Source organism: Triturus cristatus, chromosome 2_2, assembly GCF_964204655.1.
Source record: "Triturus cristatus chromosome 2_2, aTriCri1.1, whole genome shotgun sequence".
Taxonomy (NCBI): Eukaryota; Metazoa; Chordata; class Amphibia; order Caudata; family Salamandridae; genus Triturus; species Triturus cristatus.
In genome coordinates this window covers 276,761,433-276,782,062 of record NC_140582.1, presented here as the reverse complement: position 1 = coordinate 276,782,062, position 20,630 = coordinate 276,761,433, and positions in this window count along the sequence as shown.

Below are 20,630 nucleotides of genomic sequence, written 5' to 3'. Positions count from 1 at the left end.
CCAGGATAAGAGGTTTCTTTAGTAGGGTTTGAAAGAAATGTATCTCTCTTGTCATACCTCTTCTCATGGTGACAGGTATCCATAGTAAGCTGCCCTGTTTCCTGAGACGTCTTTTGCATGAATACTCTGCGTAGTATAGTTTATAGAGAGACTGTCCTCTCTCCTGTGATGTGTCTCTTGGATAATGCTTGTGCAAATTAGAGAGTGAAAAGAGGCTTACCTTTGTGGTCACATGTCTCTTCATTATCAAAGAAGTACAAGTAAAGTACGCAGTTGAAGATACCTTTATACTCATAAGTACATCTTGCACAGCAACTATAGAGACTATTGTATGAACTCACACTGACCTCTCAACTGCGACATCTCCCCAGAGTAACATGTGCCAAATACAATGTGGATAGAAACTGCTGTCTCTGCTCATACCTCTCTTCATGATAATTAATGTTATTAGTATCCTCTCAGGTGACAACTGTGTCTTGCACAACCAGTGTGCACATTAGAATATAAAGACACACTCAACTCTCTCTCAGACAACTCCTTATGGACACCGGCATGTGTGATACGGTGTACACAGAGACAGAGCTCTGCACTCAAATTTCTCTCGAGAGTGACAAGCATATATACTAGGATGTGCAAAAGAACTGCCCTCTCCATCAGCAAACAGCACTGCACAGTATACTATGAGAATGTATTTGCCTCTTTACCAACACCTGTTTTTTGCATACAAATCTATATTTACAGTAGGAAGAACGCTAGTCTCTCTATAGTACTTTAAACATACATATACATGCAGGAGGGCAGTTATTTCTTGAAGAAAGAACTGCCACTTTAAGTTAACATTAGAAGACTATTAATTTTCAAATCTTTTAAATCCATTAAAAAAAAATAAGTAGAAACTTCAAACATTTTATTTAAAGAAAAAACTATTTCACAATTTAACAAACAATAACAACATTAATACACTACAACAGTAAAATCAACACACTTTACAAATTAATATTCATCTTTGCTAATTTGCAAAATATACAAAAATGAGTTCAACAGGTGCAGCAAGAATAAGGAATCCACCAAGAGAATCACTGGCAAGTGGTAACATTTGAGGGCTATGCACCCTCAACACCTTGCTCTGACTGAGTTAACCCATGCTGATGAGCTTGATAGCTCCTCAGGGGTGTCCTTATCTTTTCAACCTGGTGACACTGTGTCTGCTCAGGTACTTAATGCTCAAGCAGATAATGACCCTCCTTAAATACAGAAAGCCCCTTTTTTGTTCCTTGAGTAAGCAGATCATTTTGTCATCAAAAACACATTAGAATAGAGCTACACACAACATTTTTGTCACAGTAGGCAGTAAGAGCAACATCAGTTCCCGACTTCCCACACAGTTACTGTTGCATCTTTTTTCCAAAGTAAACAATTTTAGATTTATTCCTCCATATATTGTGTGACATGGTACTTCTTGTAGTTGTTGTATACTTTATTTCAACATGTTTGTCACAAAAGTTTAGCTAAAAATGACAATGAAACAGGTACTATACAACTCACAGTGCAATGGAAATGTCCATATTTTAAACACAGACCTAAAAACAATGCCATAAAAACTATTCACAAGGGGTACATTAAAAAAATAACTACAAATGGATGCTAAAAATAAAAAAATGTGGTATATTAGGTTTAAATTCATATAGGTCACCTTACTCAGGCGATTAAAGGGCACACAACTAGTTAAAAAACATTGTATACAATCAGTTGTTATTCATTCTCTGTGCTCTTTTCCTGACACCCTACATTTGGCCTAGAAACTTGGCCACTGCACATGCAAACAGTGGTCAAGCATCAGACTTCAAGATTGGCAATGCTTTCTTATGGTTTTAAGATCACAACTGTTTGCAGATTGGACTCAGCCAGTTAGTTTTGGGTGGCACATACATCAGGCAAGCAAACATTACATGGGCTAGACATTCCTTGGTGGTTTCACAGCCTGGGCAAAACCGTGTTGGCACTAAATCGCTATTCCATTTGACTGTAAAGTCATGCAAAGGCAAGGTGCCAAACCTAAACTCGATATATAAATTTGCTATCCGTCTGTGTTTCTATGAGGTCTAGGTAGCCCTCCAAGGACCAGTCTAATTTATGGGCCATAAAATCTAGAGTGAGCTTCCCTCTGTATCTCTTACCAAGATCACCTTTCACTACCCACTCCCAATAGAGTTCTTTTATGAGATTTTTCTGGGGGAGCAAAGAGGGATCCTTTTCGTCCCAGATATCGCCTAGCCCAATGTCAGATAGCAGGCTCTTCACATTCACATGGTACTTCTGTTTTTCAGAGCTTTTGTTTTCAATTTTCTCTCTAAAAAAGACAAAATATTCAAAATAAATATAGTTATAATGTTCAGTAATTGATAACAATGATACATCACTACATTCTCCAATTATTTCTACATTTTTCATCCCCAATATCACACATTAATAAATATGCACTGCGCCACTAATGTCATGTTTCTTTCTGTTAAACAATTCCACAGTCTCAAACACTGCATTTTCTATCCGCTAATAAGTTATAACATACCTTCAAGCATGGTCCCATCATAATATGTAAAATAACGCATTCCTGTTGTCACACTTTTCCTAACAGTATTTTACTTTAGAAATGGCAATATCAACACTCAAACATCTCATAAGAATAAAATATGTGCACAGTAAGGTTAATAAAAACCCTAGGCCTTATATTAGCATATTGCAGATGCTTTATTTTATCATTTAAAAAATACTGCCTCCTTCACTTACAACTACATACACATTGAACGTTTTATTTTTTAACTCAGCATCCAATACTTTGTGATATTACTCCACATTCTAAAGGCTACTTTTCCAAACCTATATTAATAACCATGCAACTCTACAAACAGCTTTTGACTCACTAAACCTTGTATAGAATCAATCACCAATTTACCGATAGTAGTCCACTTACTGACACTTCTCAACAAACTTCATAAAGCAACTTTCTAATTATTGAACTTAGAGCAGTTTTTTATATACAGCATTAAGATACTAGTCTGTCTCCATTTCTAATTCAGTCACTTCTGTTGAGCAAAACTCCAGTAGGTTTCCTTCTACTCCAAATCACCAAGAGCAATTTAAGCTATCCCTGGTATTCCACCCAATCACAACAAAGCATTTCTTCAACCATGCAATAAACATGTTAACTATTGGTTGAGCCTTGGCACTTTTTTTTTTACTTTCCCCCTAAATTTCAAGAGACTCTTGCAGGATCATAAAACACCTCATTGCAGGCCCACTAATTTTCCATGCGGATCTCGTGAGCCTCTAGTAAGGTCTCACATGTCCACAAGCCAAGCTTCACTTCCTGAAGCTTGTCATCTACTCTCACAAGAGTCTTGCAGAATCACAACAAAATTGTAGGGGAATTGTGGTTTGTGGGATGGAGTATCCTCTCTACTGAGACCTATCTCTTACATGATAAATGTGTGTAGTGTGTGAGGAGAGAGACTGACCTCCACACAGACGTCTCTCTTACATGAAGAGTGTGCATAGTAGGGTGTCTTTAACGATTTCCCTTTCTTGACACATCTTTCTCAGATTACTAAAGTGCTTAGTAAGTTGTGTACATGGACTGCCCTCTCCTTCTAAATCTCTTTCTGAGATTACAGGTTTGTGTAGTAGAGTGATTGAGAGACATTGCATCTCCACTAAGTCCTCTTTCTCATATCACTGGTGTATGTATTAAGGAATGTACATGGACTGCCCTCTTCTATCAGATCTCTGTCTCCGATTATGACTGTGCATTGTAGGGTGTGTACATAATGACCCTCTCCTTCCAGACCTATTTCTCAGATGATGGGTGTGCACAGTAGGCTGTACAGAGATAGACTGGCCTCTCCAGTGATACCTCTGTTTCAGATGATAAAAGAAGGGTGCACATAGTATTGATTCAGACACCTGTGGGAGTGAGAGCTCTGACTAGCTGCCAGCAACATTAGAACATTTTTGCTGGTAGCCATTACAGGACTCTGGGACTCCAACAGAGCTGAGCAAAACCCTCAAAACAAAATGGTAGCCGGGCTGCATTCATTCGTTATAGGCCCAGGGGAGCATCACAGATCCCTCCGTGAGCCTCTAAAGGGAAGAGGGAACCCATCCCTGGGGCCAAAATTACTGTAACTACAGAGGTTGCCGTGCTTGCCCCTTCCCTGAACCATGAATGTCCCCTGTGACCCCATCCTGCGACCACCTCAGTAACTATGTCAAGGGATGCCCACCCCTGGGACCCAGCGATTTCATAGCAGCCCCCCTCCCCTTTAAAAACCATATGGCTCTTTGGCTGTGAATGACAGGGCGCTGGCTTTATGTATGGTAATAAAATATTACTCTACATTTAAAAAAATCTAGAAATTACCTGAAGAAAACAAAGGTAAGTGTAACGTTAGAGTTAGGCATGATAAAAAGATTGTTTTTTGTCAAAAAAAAAAAGACTTTGAAATTCAGTGAAGAAACCAAAGGTTAAAGCAACGCTATAGGTCAGTGAATTTTCAAAAACTACAGAAATTCACCAGTTACAGTTAGCAGAGCTAACTATAACATATGCCCCAGCCATCCACTGCTTATGATCTTAAAATTTACCTCACTCATGACATGTTCTTTTACATCATTTATGACTTCACTGATGACATTTATTTATTTATTAGTTATTTGTTATTGAGTTTTGTATAGTGCAGACTTGACCCGAAGGCATCAAAGCGCTTTACAGAGTTAGCACAGCAGCAGTTACAAGAGCTACATCAGTGCAAACAACAGTACCTAGTGATATCATGACAAGGAGTACACGATAGACAGCAGGATTTGTGTAGAATAGCAGCAATTACACAAGATCACATGAAAAGGAAGTAACTCATTAATAACAATATAAAAGAGGTATACGATAGACAATGTGGTATGTGTACTGTATAGCAGCAATTTGTGACAAGGAGAGATCATAGGGATACCTAGTGACCATATACAAAGAGATATACACATAGACAGTAGGATATGCAAACAATATATTTCTGAGGTAGATATGGTGGGAGGTGCAGAGGTGGAAGTGTGGAGTCACTGTTTTTCCAGGGCAGAGGAACTCCAGTTTAGAAGGAGGGTTTGGGGAGGAAGCACCAGGCCAACTGGATCATTTAGGTGTGAGGGTTAAGGTAGTTATTGAGTCGAACAAGTTTTAGTTTCTTCTTGAAATGAAGGAGTGAGTGGTTGTCTTGTAGCTCCTGAGGCAATGAGTTCCGAATTCTGGGAGCACTCTGGAAAAGGAGCATGTGCTTGAATTTGGTCAGAATCAGGAGCAAACTGTTAGAGCTTCAAAGGGGTCTCCTTTGTCGGCTTTTGATAGTTGGCTTGCTAGGTAACCTGTTTTCTCCAAGTGAATATACATCTTGCCTCGACTGGTAGCCAGTTGAGTTTTATAAGAGTGGGAGTGATGTGATTGATGCGACTTTCTCCAGATAGAACTCTGGCCACAGCATAGAGTGTGGCTTTCAAATGAGTAAGTGTGTTATTGGGGCACCCGTGATCGTCGCATTCCTGTAGTCCAGTTTGGAGAGGACTAAGGATTGTACCAGAGTCTTTAGGTCTTCACTGGGGATGAAGGGTTTGATTTTTCTGAGTTGTTTTAACACATAGAGGGCACTTTAAGCTGAGGCATTAATGTGGCCTTTCATGGTCAAGTTTTTGTCAAGTGTTATCCCAAAGAGGAGGTCAAGCCGGGTGTCTACGGGGCAAGGGCTTATTTTTTGGTTGGATGAGTAGCAGTTGAGATTTGCTCAGGTTAATCTTGAGAAGATTGTTAGTTAGCCAAGATTGAACCAATGAAAAGGTGCTGTTGAGTTGCTTGATGTCTCTAATTGACAAGACTTTCATATAGAGTTGGGTGTCATCAGCGTACAGGTGATAGGCAAATCTGGCTTCTTACAGGATCACTGTAAGGAGTTCCATATAGAGGTTACATAGGGCAGGGGACAGGATTGGCTCTTGGGGAACTCCTTGAGAAACTGGTGTTGCTTTTGAGGTGGATTTGAGTAATTTGGTTAAACCCTTCGCTGCGGGGGGTAATTCCCCCACGGCGCGGGGGGGTGGCGCTGTGCTCGTGAGGAGCCCAGCTCGTCATGAGGCACAGTGGGCTCATGACTCCGCCCACTAATTGATTCTCCCGCACAGGCAGGGAATCAATTATGCGTGGGAGTGGCGCGACCGTTATGACGAGCCCAGCTCGTCATGAGCACAGCTCCACTGTGCCTTATGACGAGCTGGGCTTGTCATGAGCATACAAGAGGTTAATGTGAATGTTCGTTGAGGAAAGAGGCAAACCATTGAAGGACAGTTCCATTGATACCTGCTCGGTGGGTGAGGGTATAGAGGAGGATGTCATGGTTGACAGTATCAAAGGCAGCACAGAGGTCCAGGTGGACCAGGAGGCAGGTCTGTCCTTCATCCAGAGATCTGTGCAGGTCACCAGTGATGTTCAGTATAGCAGCTTCTGTGCTGCAGCCTTTCCTGAATCCAGTCTGGAACATGTCTTGCAGGTAGAATTTTTAAATGTGGTTGTTGAGTTGTGCCAGTTTGCATTTTACGATGATTTTGGCTAGGAGAGGAAGGTTAGTAATAGGTCTGTAATTGTTGTGGTCGTTCTGGTTGCCAGCTGTCTTTTTTAATAAGGGGGTGAATTGGCCAAGTTTGAGGAAAGATGGCACAGAACTGCTCCATAATTGGGAGTTGATGATTTTGGTCGTTGAGGGATAGATGATATGACTGAGGTCCAAGCGTAGATGGGAGGGAATCAGAGGTGTGTGATGTTGGCTTCATGCAAGTGATTAGTCTAAGTACTTCTTTTTCAGGAACAACGTGAAAGTCTGTCCCAGCTGTATCGATATTCAATTACATGAGGTTGAAATTAGCGTTCTGGCTTGCTGAGAAAGGGAGTTTGAGGAGACATCCATTGGTAAGAGGTAAGGCCTTGGGTGGAGCCTCATTGCAAATGGGGATATCCATGGTGCAGGGTATGGTGGTAGGCTGGTCAAGGGAGAGTTCGATGTTGGATAATTATTTCAGAGAAGTAAGATGAGAACTCTTCACAATGCTTGGTGGAGGCGCTGATTGTGTGTTGAGGGAAAGAGGAGGTTTGCTTTTTGATGATGTTGAAAATAGCTTTAGGTTTGTTCCTAGACTGGTAAAGTTGGGCTAGAAACAAGGAGAACTTTTCTTAGAAGATGTGTTTTTTATATTTTAGGTGTTCCGCTCGGAGGATCAAGAAATTAGGTGACGAGGGTTGCTGTCTCTAGTTTCTTTCAGACAATTGAAGCTGTCGGCGCTATAGGTTAAGGTCTTTATTAAGCCAGGGTCTTGACAGGATACCCCTTGATTCTTGAGTTTATGAGGGGGGCTGTGTCCATGAGATCTGCCAGTTTTATCTTGTAATGGGTGGGGAGGTCCTGGACAGAGGAGATGTCAGGTGGAGGTAAGATTTTGGAGCTGACTAATGCTTCCGGCTCATCCTGTAGGATTTGATGAGTGTTCCTTCCCCAATGCTTGGGACAGAAGGATTAGGGGACAGTCTTATTTTGGACATTGTTGAGATCGAAGTGTACAAAGTGGTGGTCAGTCCATTCAGATGGTAGAATAGAGTGGAGGGATAAGATGTTTTCCTTGGAGATAATAGAATCTAGAGTAGTGCACTTGTTGTGAGTTGTTCATTGCAAGTAATTTGTTTCCAGGAGGGATAGGGATTGTACTAATGGATCTTCGTAATTGTTCAGGTGTAGTTTTAGATCTCCTAGTATAAGGCTTGAGCTGCTTTTAGGGTGTTTTGAGATATAAGGTCTGTTAGTTTCTCCAGGAACTGGGAGTTTTATTTCTGGAGGGTGATAAATGACATGATGGGTTGGGGCCTTTGGAGAAAAGCTGAGCTCCTAAATAAAGTAGCTTATTTAGTAGTACGTAGAGGAGATCACCAGACGTTTGTTTTTGTGTATGGTGGCTAGTCCACCACCCCTGCCACCCTTGCGGTCGCAGTGGGTGATTGAAAAGCCCGGTGGGGCGAGGAGATCGATGAGAGGGGATGAGTAATCATTCAGCCAGGTTTCTGTTAGAAAGCAGATGTCAATTTTGTGTCTTATGATAGTTACAGCTATATCAGTAGCATGCTTTGCTACAGACCCAGAGTTTAGTATCATGCTGCAAAGCATAGGTAGTGGTTTCGGCCCACGCTGACTGTGTACGATGGTATTTAGTTGAGAGGGAGGCCTGGGTGGAGGTGTGGTGTTAAGGGTCCTACTCATGCCAAGGATGACTGGGATATTGCGATGGTAGGGTTGATTGGTAGCATGGTCATCTGTGTTGTTCAGTATTTCAGCTTGGCTCTGCAAGAATTCAGTCGTGGTGAGTCTTGGTTTGTGATGACCATAGGGGATAGTTTGCCATGGGGTGAGGGTAGAGGGCCAGGGCATGAGTTAGTGGTCAGATCTGTTTTCCTCGTAAGTAAGCGAGGTTGGGTCAGGCTGCAGCTCACCTCTACTTCCTAATGAAGTGGCAAACCTTTGCCCAGAATAGCATTAATTTGTTGTTCTAGTCGGGCTGTTATAGGGAACAATTGGGCTGAGATTGGGTCAGTGGGGGGAGTAAAGTATGATGGAGCTCGTCTGAGTCAGGGGTGGTGAATAGAGTTGAGTTCAGCCCGCTGAGGTTGATGGGCTGATAGGACTCAGGTGCTATGGCTAGATAGTCCTGGGCAGTGGTATCGCTCCATGTAGAGGGGGAAGTGCTTCTGATATGGAGAGTGAGGGCTCAGGACATCCATTGGAGGGCGAGGTTGTTCAGGGGATACTGGGTGCGAGAGGTTCAGCTATTGGAGGGAGTGGTGTATGGGGGCTCACTTGTGTAAAGTTGTTCTGGTCTCTGCCTCAAATCACCGTCACTGTCTCAATTCAGGAAGAGACTCAAGATCTGGCCCTTCAACTGAACCACAGCTCCCTCGACGGACCAGCAGTCCCCCCCCCACGCACCCTGAGACCCTTACGGGTGAGTATTCGTGCTTTACAAGCCACCTGATTGATTGATTGATTGGTAACGTGAATGAGGATTTAGGGAGTTTGTTTGTGGACAGGATGTTGGGAATGTGAAGGGGGGACAACGCAAAGGATATTGGGATAGAGGGTTTCATCAGTGAGGGAAGGGGTCCCTGGGTGAGGTCTCTGGGATCAGGTGGAGGGGTGGGAGTGAATGGCATGGAGATGCAGAGGGAAGGGAAGTGGCGATGAAAAATAAATACATTTTGATCGGAGGATTGTATTAAGATGTTCCCATTTTTATAAACGTTTATGGACAGTTCTCCTCTAAAGTTCTGGGCTGGGTAAACAGCTAGTTTAGTTCCATAGGAGATTTTAGTAGTATTAGAGATGAGAAGGTGTTAAAGGAAGTGCTCTCTCCATTTAGGAGAGTCTCTTCGTGTAGAAGATGAAGTTAGTTGTTAACCCACCGTTAGTTGGGTTGTGGAAGAGGTTTGTATTTAGTGTCTCTGGATGTTCTTTGAGGATGTTGTGTTTGACTTTTTAGTGGAATGTTTGGAGCGATTATGCTGAAATGTAATGCGGAATGAGTTGGGACCGTATCTTTCCATGACAATATTTCAATGTGACAGTAACCTAGTTGTGGGCTCCAGAACTTGGGATGAAGCTCTCTGAGTTTGAGGCCTTGAGTTTTTATCCTTTGGTGAAGGATGTGGAGTTATAGGAATGTGGTTTGGCTACTAGGTGAGTTTTCTAGTAAATTAAGGTAAAGAGTTAGAGGATCATGGTTTGCCCACCTGGAGTGCTTCCGGGGCTGTAATTCTTTTTCTAGATAGTTGTTTGTGGTGTTGCCACTAGGTGGTGCTCCAGCGCCGATGTTACAGCAGTGTTCTCATCTTATTTGTCCAGGGATTTTAGTGGCATTGGAGTTGAGGTTCATTCTTTTTGCTTGTCAGATTGCTTATTTTTTTAAATTGTGGAGGTTGTAAGGAGGTTGAAAGGGAGATGGCTGTTGCAAAGGGTGTCAATTGAAGGAGACTTGTCTGCAAACACACGCACAGAGCAGTGCAATGGAGGAGGATGTAGCACCTATTACCATATAACTCCTCCCAGGATTCTGCTTGCGGCGTAACACATTGCAGTGCTATCTTGCCCCCCAGATTGCACCATGGATGTTGGCTAATCCTGCCTGCATACAGCGACATTCCTGTCTTTGTTACAACTCAAAGAACAGAGGTATGAGCACAGACCTGCTTGTTCTTGCTTCAGACTGCATTTAATTAAAGCAATCAGGAAGTAGCATTCAGCGGGCACTCTCAGTTACTCAATGTCAGCACTTTCAGGAGCCTCACTTAATTAAGTGCTGCTTACATAAAGATATTTGTTTCTCTCGAACAACAAGCAGCATTGCATATCCCATTAGCGGGGTCGACTAGGCCAGGTGGTGGTAGCAGGCTTACCACGCAAGCAGCTCCATGTCTTAGCGTTTAGTACGGCCATCTCCTAGCTACGGTCATCTGAGCAAGACGAAGAGCAAGCACTGGCTCAGGGACTGCATGACTGATGGGCGTATACCGCCTTTCTGACAGTGCACGTTACTCCGCCAAGATGGTGATCTCCAGCATCAGACAGCAATCTCAGGGATCCACACTGTTTTATGGGTAGTACATGTTGCCTACAGCACAGTAGTTTCCCCCCTATCAGTCAGCAGGGATCGTCGGAAGAAGTGCAGCAGTTTCCTGATTAACGGTTAGCTGGAGGAGCTCAGGAGCAGTGTGGCAATCTCCCGGTGACTGGGTAGCTGGAACTTGCTTTCCTGCAGGAACAAGATTAAATTCCAAGATGGTGGACTTCCGCAATGTAATCCCTGCTCCCACAGTTTTGTTTATTGAGTGGTAGTGGAGTGTTGCAGCTTAGGATTGGTCATTCTTGGTTGATAACAGGGCAGAGGGAGGAATTTGGGCTGGGAGACCCACTCTGACCACTTTGTCTATGAGCCTGCTCGGGCTTGGAACACCACAGCAGTGGTCCAGAAGGCAAAGTGGGATCATCGGGATATCCAAGAAGCAGGTAATGTATCACAGTTCTGAGCCTGCTTAGCTATTGTCGGATCGATGGTTGCAGTGACATCGGTGGAGTGAGGAGACAGGGCCGGGCACAGATAGTGGACTGACGACAGGGAATTACACCAAAGAGGTCATTCCAATCCCGGAGCTTCTTAGAGGCTAGACCGTGCAGTGGCCATTTGAAATGACTTCACTTATGACATCACTAATTACATCATCCAGTGAGTGTTACTAGTTTGTTTCATAGTTTATATAGTTGTGGGTAAGTATCATATGACTTTTCTACCTAACTGTGCACAGCCTACTTCCAGCTATTGGGTGTAACAGTTTATAAAACGCATGTATTTTGCATCACAGGTATGAAGAGGTATTGCACACATTATAAATCTTTGTATTGAAGAGTAACTCTGTGTGTAGGGGACAGTTGACCTTGAGAAATCTACATATATGACCCTTTGCTGAATTTGGAATTTTGTCTACTTTCCCAAAATCTATAGGATTATGGATTACTCATTGGTTTCATATTAGTTTTGACCACAAACTGGAAGTATATTGAGAGCACAAAAATTAGGACAAATGGGCTATGTCTTTGAAAAATCCCAAAACTGTGATCATTTTTTTTATTTTTGTAGTTCAGGTTTGCATTTTTCTGAGAGTTGGAAAGATGGTGAGTTAAGCACAGTAAACCTTTTGTTGTTGCCATATTTAGGGGAAAAAACAGACACTTTTATTCAAAGCACTTTTTCCCTATTTTTCTTCAAATGTAGCTATATATTGCCTATTTTCTAGGTCCCCTCCATGCCAATCCACAAACCCTGGGTACCTTTAGAATCCCCAGAACTGGCTCAATTAAAGAAAAAAGGGCTTAGCACTGGGGGGAGGGGGAAGCACATCATTAAGGGGTCAAATATGGGATGGTAATATTTTTCTAAACAATATTATTTTGATGATACTTTTGTGAGTCAAGATTGTTTTCCACAAAATAATGTGTAGGAAGGGATGAGGGTGACCTTGAGCCACTCCCACTTTTATAGCTAGCCATATTAAGTGTGCAAGCAATGTAGTTTAATTTTTACCCCTATAACATAGACCTACAAGCTTGGTGAAGTTGACTAAAACAGAGAATTTTCTGAAAATCAAACTTATGATACTTGGATAGTTGACAACCATCAATCAGGCAGTCACAGTCAAAGCACACACACATACAAACATAGTCACTCAGCAGATAATTACAGGCTGATGCACAGTCAGCCACTACATAGATGCACACAACTGGGCATACAAACTAGCCCAAGAGCAACACATACAAACCGTCACAAAGCACATAAACTCATAGGCAATCACAAGGGCATTCAAATTAAACCACAAATGTGCAATCCCAGTAAAGATGAACACAAGCAGTCAGTTATGTTTGAGATATCACAGCACAAGGCAGACATAAAAATAGTCAGGAGTAGAAACACAAACGCAGTCTTACATACAGTCACAGAGTTACCATCCACAGGCAAAGTCACATATCAGAAACACACACTTACTGTGTCAGAGCACACACACCAGACACACACAAACAAAAGCAAGCCTAAGCAGCCTGTGAGAGCAAATGAACCAATTCTTTAAACAGTTACACAGAAGAAGCTCACATACAATAATGGTGCAAACACAAATATCCAGTCTGACATCACACATGGACAGTCAGTGAGCAGTGACTGAGGGCCCAATTCAAAAGTTTTGTTGAAAGCCTACTCTTTTTTTTTTCAATCAAAAATGTTTTTATTGCATTTTTTTCAACAATTAAGTTGCCATATAGATGCATAGTTATAACCATACTGGATATTGAATCCGAAGGAGTAGAACATCAGCCTACGACAAATGAAAACAATGATTAAAAAACAACATAAAACAACTTATTCAGCCATACAGGGTTACCCGTCAATATCAAAGAACAACAAGCATTTGCAATGCATTAGGTCTCGCATTTACGCGAGTTTCAGCTATTGACATTGCAAATAACAATGCCTATTGGCATTGTCATTTACAATGCCAATAGCTTTAACTCGTGTAACTGCGAGACCTATTGCATTGCAAATGCTTGTTTAAAGCTGCAAGAGCAAATGCAGTAGCAAGCTGGTTGAAGTGCCCTCTGCTAAACTCACTGACCGTGGTAGGGTATGTGCGTGTGTGAATGTAATCGCGATCGCGATCACATCAAAGCGGCCGTGCGGCCCGCGAAAGTGAAAGCAAACGAGTGCTTTCAGGCCTATTTCTTTAAATATTTGTTCTAGTCACATTTTATGTTGCTGCAAGTGTATACTCTCACCCTATGGGACTTCAACGCGCTATATAAACATCCAAATTAATACACTAAATAAACACGGTAGAGAGTGTTTGTGAAATAAACAGAAGAGGTTAAATAAAGTAACAGCTGGGGGAAGGTGGACAGTCTTGGGCCTTCCCAGGGTGCCAGGGGGCGGTAGGAGGGGGAATTCATTAACAGATGTGCTTTGATTAAGCCGCCGGAGCTGGGAGTGAAGTGCCCGCTTTGAAATGAAGTCTCGCGCCGATATGAATGGGGCTCTCGATGAATTATGGAGGGCGTGTGCGGATGTGTGCTGGCCGGAAATGGAAGGCACTCAGGAGAGAGGCATTTATCCATCACTCGACGGCCTGATTGCCAGGCACTTTTGTGATATTCAGGCTTCCAGATTCACTGCCCAGGCATGGAGGGGGGGATGTGGCCGGTTCATTAAACTTAGAAACTCTATAGTAAAGAAGAAGAACTATCTTCACAGCTTCAAGGCACATGTGGTTAATAAACACGTAGGGAATGGGGGAGGAGGGGTGTGGGGCGGGGGCAGAGAAGAGGGCGCACTGTGGCCCGTAAACAACTAGCTGGTTTTATATGGGGCTGGCTGCTGCAGTTTGTGGCTTTGTAGAATGCAGGGGCTGCTTCTGGCCATCCCAGAGGGCAGAGGCGTCACAAACCCCCATTCTAGCAGCTGCAAAGAGGGAGAAGGAAGGGGGAGTAGGTTGTCACAGGGCCAAACACACTTAGAGGAGTTTCTATGGGACGCTTTTGTTTTCAAAGAAAATTTCATAATGGTGTGGCTCAAACATTCTAATCAAGACAAATACAGCAAGCAAGACAGAGAGAGCGAAGATAAACATGGGGAAAAGGAGAGAGCAAGAGATGGCGAAATATATTTGTAGAGAAAAGGGGGTAACTGTGAAAAGGATGGTTGAAATGAAAGAGGGTAAGGGAAAGGATGAAGCATGAACATGAAGCTAAAGCGAATAAAAAGAAGAAAGATATAAAGGACAAATCTAATAGTGAAAGAAACAAGAGTGAACAGAGGGAAAAGTAATCGCGATCGCGATCACATCAAGGCGGCCGTGCGGCCCGCGAAAGTGAAAGCAAACGAGTGCTTTCAGGCCTCCAAATGGTGCGCGCGCCCGGCCGACACACATGCACTGTATTTGGAGGCCTGAAAAGCCACTGTTTGCACTTCCAAAACTCGCTTACTATAAGTCTCGCCAGGGCAGCGCTAAAGCGCTGTCTCAGGCGAGACCTAAAAATCACGACTTGCCCAGCTGCAGAGTCATCGGCATAGAGCAACAAATAAAAAAAGAATTAAAGATTATAAGTGGGGGAGGCAAGACCAATTCACATATACAGATTCCAGAGCAGTGGAGACAAAAATGTACCCTTATTAGGTCCCGGTAGGCAACCGGTGCATGCAAGCATTTGACGATTCCCAGAAGACCCTCCCATCACTGCACAGGGGGGTCACCAGGGTGACCGGTGACGGACCCTGTCAGTCTGTGACCTCAGGATGGAGCAATAAATAAGAGAGAAGGAGTGCCATATATTCTTGGGCCTAGAGGAGAGGGGAAGCAATGGTGCATAGGTATCACTGGTCATATCACAGTAGATTAAGTCTCTCAGCCAGGCCTTAATTGCTGGGGCCGTGGAGGTGCCCCAGTTCTTTGACACCTGCATCTGTGCGAGGAGTAGGGCAATGGCAGTGAAGCATCGTATTCCAGCGTCCAAAGGTTGGACATATCCTGTCAGTGCCAGTAAGGGGGAGGGGGCCAAGTCAGTTTCAGTCATGGAAGTGAGGTAGCAAAACTCTTCCCCCCAAAAAACCTGACCCAACAGGCAATACCATGCCAAATGAAAAAAATCGGCATTATCAGTTGCTTATCTATGGCAATTATGGGATCTAGAAGAGTCCATCTTGGCTAGGAGTGTTGGTGTGATGTAAGCCCTATGTAATTATTTAAAGTGGAGACGTTTGTGTCTATAGTTGCTAGAGACATACAGGGTCTGCTAACTGCAGAAAATCCAAATTTTGTCAGTTACAGGTTGGCCAAAATCCCTCTACCACATCGGGCGGGCCTTCCTCCCACAGGGAGTAGGAGTGTCCAAGCTAAGTGATACAGACGGGACACTAAATGTGAGTTATTAGCCGATGTAATGATCAGACAGAGCGGGAGGAAATCTATCAGTTCTGTTGTTGAGAAGCCCATCGCAGCTTGTATGGAAACCTGTGTTCTATACAAAAGGAACCCATCCATTGGGGATACAGTGTGTCCCTCGGCCAGGCTTAATACAGCTCGCAATTCGGAATCTCGGAAGAGATCTCCTGCGATGTGTAATTCACTCCGGGATAATGTCTGCTTAGTCAGGGTCTCAAGAGTGGGGGATCCATGGATTGTCACGTAACGGTAAGTGTGGAGAGTAATTTTCGGAAATACGGCTAATCTTTGGACTCCTGACTGGTGGCCGATATCCATGGGTAAGCTTCCTGTCCCAGTCACTAAGGCTAAAAACCTTGGGGTGATTGTAGACGCAAAGCTGTCCTTTGAAGAACAGGTTAGCAGGACCGTTTCCTCTTGCTCGTTCACTCTCAAACTTCTGCGGAAAATTAAATCCTATCTCCCTGAAGACTGCCTAAGAATCGCAGTGACTGCCCTCATCCTTTCACGGTTGGACTATTGTAATAGTCTTTTTATCAACATAAAAAAAGACTTATTTCCAGGCTTCAGACTGTGCAGAACGCTGCGGCTAGACTCCTTACCGGTATTCCCAGATTTACCTCTGTAAAGGATGGTATCAGATCCTTACACTGGCTTCCGGTAGCTGCACGAATCCAGTTCAAGGCACTATGTCTGGTCTTTAAAGCCCTCAACGGCACTAGCCCAGACTTCCTAAAACAATCCATTCAATGGTATGTGCCCGGTAGAACTCTGCGATCATCACAGTCTAAACTTGCCATCCTTCCTCGCTACCGCAAACTTAGCTGGGGTGGCAGAAGTTTTTCTCACTGTGCTATTAAGGCCTGGAATGGCCTTCCCCCTCACCTTAGGAATTCATCTGAACTTCTTGCTTTCAGAAGGGGGCTGAAGACCTGGCTTTTCACCTAAACTCTCTCTGTGTTGTATTCAGCTGTTTGGGTAGCTAGTGCGTAGCGCCAGGACACCTCCGGGTAACAGTGCGCTTTAGAAATCTTTATAACATAACATAACATAACATAACATAACATAACATAACATAAAGATAGTCTGCATTCACGTACCGATGCAGTTTTTCCCACGCCCAGGATGTGGTATGGAGCGTTTGGATTTTGCAGGGTGTCCCCAGGAGTCTGCGCTGGGGAATTGTCGAAAAGAGCCTGTGCTAACCTGTGAATCAGGTATTGCAGCCTAGGATCAGGGTGATACCAGAAGTACGCATACTTTGTCTGTGCGATTAAATAATACAGATAAAGGTCTGGGATCCCAAACCCCCCACGTTAAAAAGGCATTATCGATGTTTGCCAGCCGATACATGCCTGACCACCGACCCATATTAATCTAATGAGCATGCTCCGCAATACCTTGAAAAATTTAGCCTTGAGTGGGATAGGGATATTGAGGAAAATATATAAGAAGTGAGGTAGTACAACCATTTTTATAATAGCAATTCTGCCAGCTATGAACAATTGAAGTTTCATCCGTCTGTCTATTTGGGATGATAGCCGGTCAATTGGGGGACCATAATTGAGGCGGAAAACTTCTGAGGGAGTGCAGTGCAAAAAGACGCCTAGATAGCGAGGGGGATCCTTGCACCAGTGCAGGGGGAATTCTAACTGAACGGGAAGGGTGGCATTGGTTAAGGGTAATATCGCTGACTTGTGCCATTTAATGACCAGTCCAGATAAAACGCAAAACTGGAGGAAGATTAGTGCTGGGTTCCGGAACAAAGAGTAACATGTAATCAGCGCAAAGTGAGGCCAGCAGGGGGCCTCAGTGGAACTGAAGTCCCATTTGCAGATGTTGCTTCTGAAGGTGGCGCATGAGGATGTCCATTGCAATAATGAATAGGAGAGGTGAAAGAGGGCAGCCCTGCGTGGTGCCAGCACGATAATACAAATTGGTCAGTAAGATAGCTGTTAACTCGAAGTTTGGCCACCGGGTTTGCATATAAGAGATGTATAAGATTGTGGAATCCAAGGGGGAAGCCCAAGTTGCCCAGTGTGGCATGAAGAGAAGGCCGTTCTAGAGAATTGAGCGCCTTCTCGGCGTCTAACAATATTGGGGCAGCGGGGAGGGTAGGCTCAATTTGATTAATTACCACAAATATCGTAGGTAGGTTGACTGACGTAGACCGGTTAGGAACAAAACTTGTTTGGAAATGGGAAATAATCTGATCCACCAAGAGAGAGATACGGGTGGCAAGTATCTTGGATAACATTTTATAGTCCTGATTAAGCAGAGATAAGGGCCGGTAGGATGCGCACCTGTCTGTTGGTTTGCCCGGTTAGAGAAGCAGGGAAATGACAGCCTTGCACATCATTGGACGCAGTGCACCAGCCTCCGGGGCCTCGGCGTACACTTCAAGAAGATAGGGGACCAGCAATGTTTAGTAAGTTTTATAGAATATGCTGTTAAGTCCATCCATGCCAGGAGCACGGGATCCCTCAATATCATCTATAGCCTGCGTCACTTTATCCGCAGTTATGGGTGTAGCTAGGAATTGTCGGAGGCCCTCCTCTATCCATCCCATCGTCACCTCAGGCAGATAGTCAGTGAGCGGTGGTGCCAACCGGCGGAGAGAGGGTTGTGTATATGTGAGAATAATAAGACCGGAAGGCAGCGGAGATATCAGAGTTCTGGGTGAGGGTAGTGCCTTCATCCAGATGCAATTGCTTGATGAAGGAAGAGTGATGGCAAGGGCAAAGGAGCCAAGCCAGCATCTGGCCAGGCTGTTCTCCCTCACCATATATCCTGGCACATGTGTATTTACCCAGGTAATTGACCTTGCAGACGGCAAGCTCCTGAAACTCTGCTTGGAGAGTCGCCCTTTGGTGAAGAGAGGAGGGCAGGACAAGTATTTAAGTTCTTTCTCGGTTGCGTCAATGTCCCGGAGGATAGCGCAAAGCACACCGGCCTGCTTGGCTATGCATATCCCCGTATATACATTTTAAAAGCTTCCCATACAGTGGTATAACAGGGCACTGAGCCCACGTTTATCTGAAAGTATTCAACTGTGCCTTCTCTCACTTCACTATTAAAAACAGTGTCATGCAAGGCTTGCAATGGGAATTGCCAAGGTAGGAATGATCGCACGATGCTGGAGATTGGAAGGGACAAGAGCACTGGTGAATGGTCCGACAAGGTTCAAGCAAGGTAGTCCACAGTGTGCGTGTGAATGAGAAAATGTTGGGACACATACCAATGGTCTATCTGGGAACATGTACCGTGTGACGCTGAAAAAAAGAAAAAACCTCTGGCAGTGGGGTTTTGATGACACCAGGCGTCAGTCAATAAGTGGGCCTACAAGAGAGACTAGAGTGCTTTCATGGAATGTGGCTTGGTGATGTGGTCAGGCCCGTAGTGTCTAGGGTGGGTTGCAATGTCAAATTAATGCTGCCCCATTACTATAGAGTCGATATATTGGTTAGAAATATGCGCAGAGATATTGGGAAAGAAATTAGGCGCTTCTAGATTGGGGGTATATATATTGACCAGTAGTATGTGTTGTGGTCCGAGATGTCCGGCAACCAAAAGCTATTGTCCCACTGGGTCTTTAACCACCTTATGCATTTTGAATGGGACTTTCCTGTGTATCAGGATGCAAACCCCCTGGAACAGGTACTGTAACTAGCCAAAAAACGATTGTCTCCTCAGTTTGAGGCAAATCAATCGTCGGACGTGGGGACATAATAGGTTTCTTGTGGGAAGGCGACCTTCACTGCATGTTAAGTAAGATAAGTTAGGACTTGCCTACCTCTCCGGAGGTTTGATAGCCCCCTCACATTCCAAGACATACATTAAAACAGTTACTCAGAGCACTTCATGCCACTACGAGTCTGGATCCGCTAAAGGGAGCCAGCGAACAACAATAGCATCGGAAAGCAGTTTCAGAATCCAGAACGCCGCGGTTGATCGAGACGCCGCCGTCGCTGCTGGAGCCGATGCCGATGCGGTAGCGACTTAGATTATTCACCATTATTCATCAAACAGCTGTGGATTGCCCTCGCTGCACGAGCTACCGCGGAGCCACTGAGGGAAAACGGCCACAGGAGCGCAAGCCTGGGTCCCTTACTGCCTACTGCCTGCCCATCCGCTTTGCCTTACTTTGCCTTCCCTGTGCCTGTACCTGAGCCTGAGTGAGTGAGTTCGGTTGCACTGCTGGGGAGGAGCAGAAAACAGGTGTGCAGCGTCAAGAAACTCTACACGGCCAAGGCTTTGGGAGCTGGGAGCTGTGCATTGAGATGCTAGAGAGGCATTGAAAGGCGTAGCAGGTCGAGGGGGAAACCATCGCTGGGGACCAGCAGAGACACCAGCGGAGACACCCGGGTAGGTCCGAGGAGGCGAAGGTTGCACCATTCCTTGCTGTTTCACTATGTATCTGATTACTTGATTACCTGACTTCCAGATTGCCTGAGCTTACCGGAGCGCTTGTCTGAGCGCGATGACCGGAATACAAGCCGAACTCAGAAAAGTACTCCTCTCGACGGAGGAGTGGGCAAAAATTTCTCTCTGATGTTGAGTCAACATTACATTTTAAACAATTAACTTTGCCTAACCTTTCTCTCTTGAGGCCGGCGTCACTGATGGGCTTGGGAGTACAAGGGGTACTGGGCAGTTAGACTGTCTTTCTTTAGTATTAGGTCTGGACCGGACCCTGAGCAAAGCAAAGCGGGGGCTCTGGGTAGAGAAATTTGCAGATCTGAAGGACATTACTTTCATTACTTTCATTAACCATCGGACAGATTTGTGGAAATAAAATGAAATCTACAACTACATCGCACCCAACGTTAACGTCAACACCATGAGATCTGGGAAAATAAGAACTGTGGGTTCAACATCAAAACGTGCTAAAAAATTGCAGCAACCTATCGCGATGAAAAATTCAAAAACCAACACTCCCGGTCATTCCCAGTCCCTTATATCCCCTATTGCGCGGATGTTTGAGAAGTCTGGCAAAATACCGGACAAATTTCAATTTTTGAAGGATCCT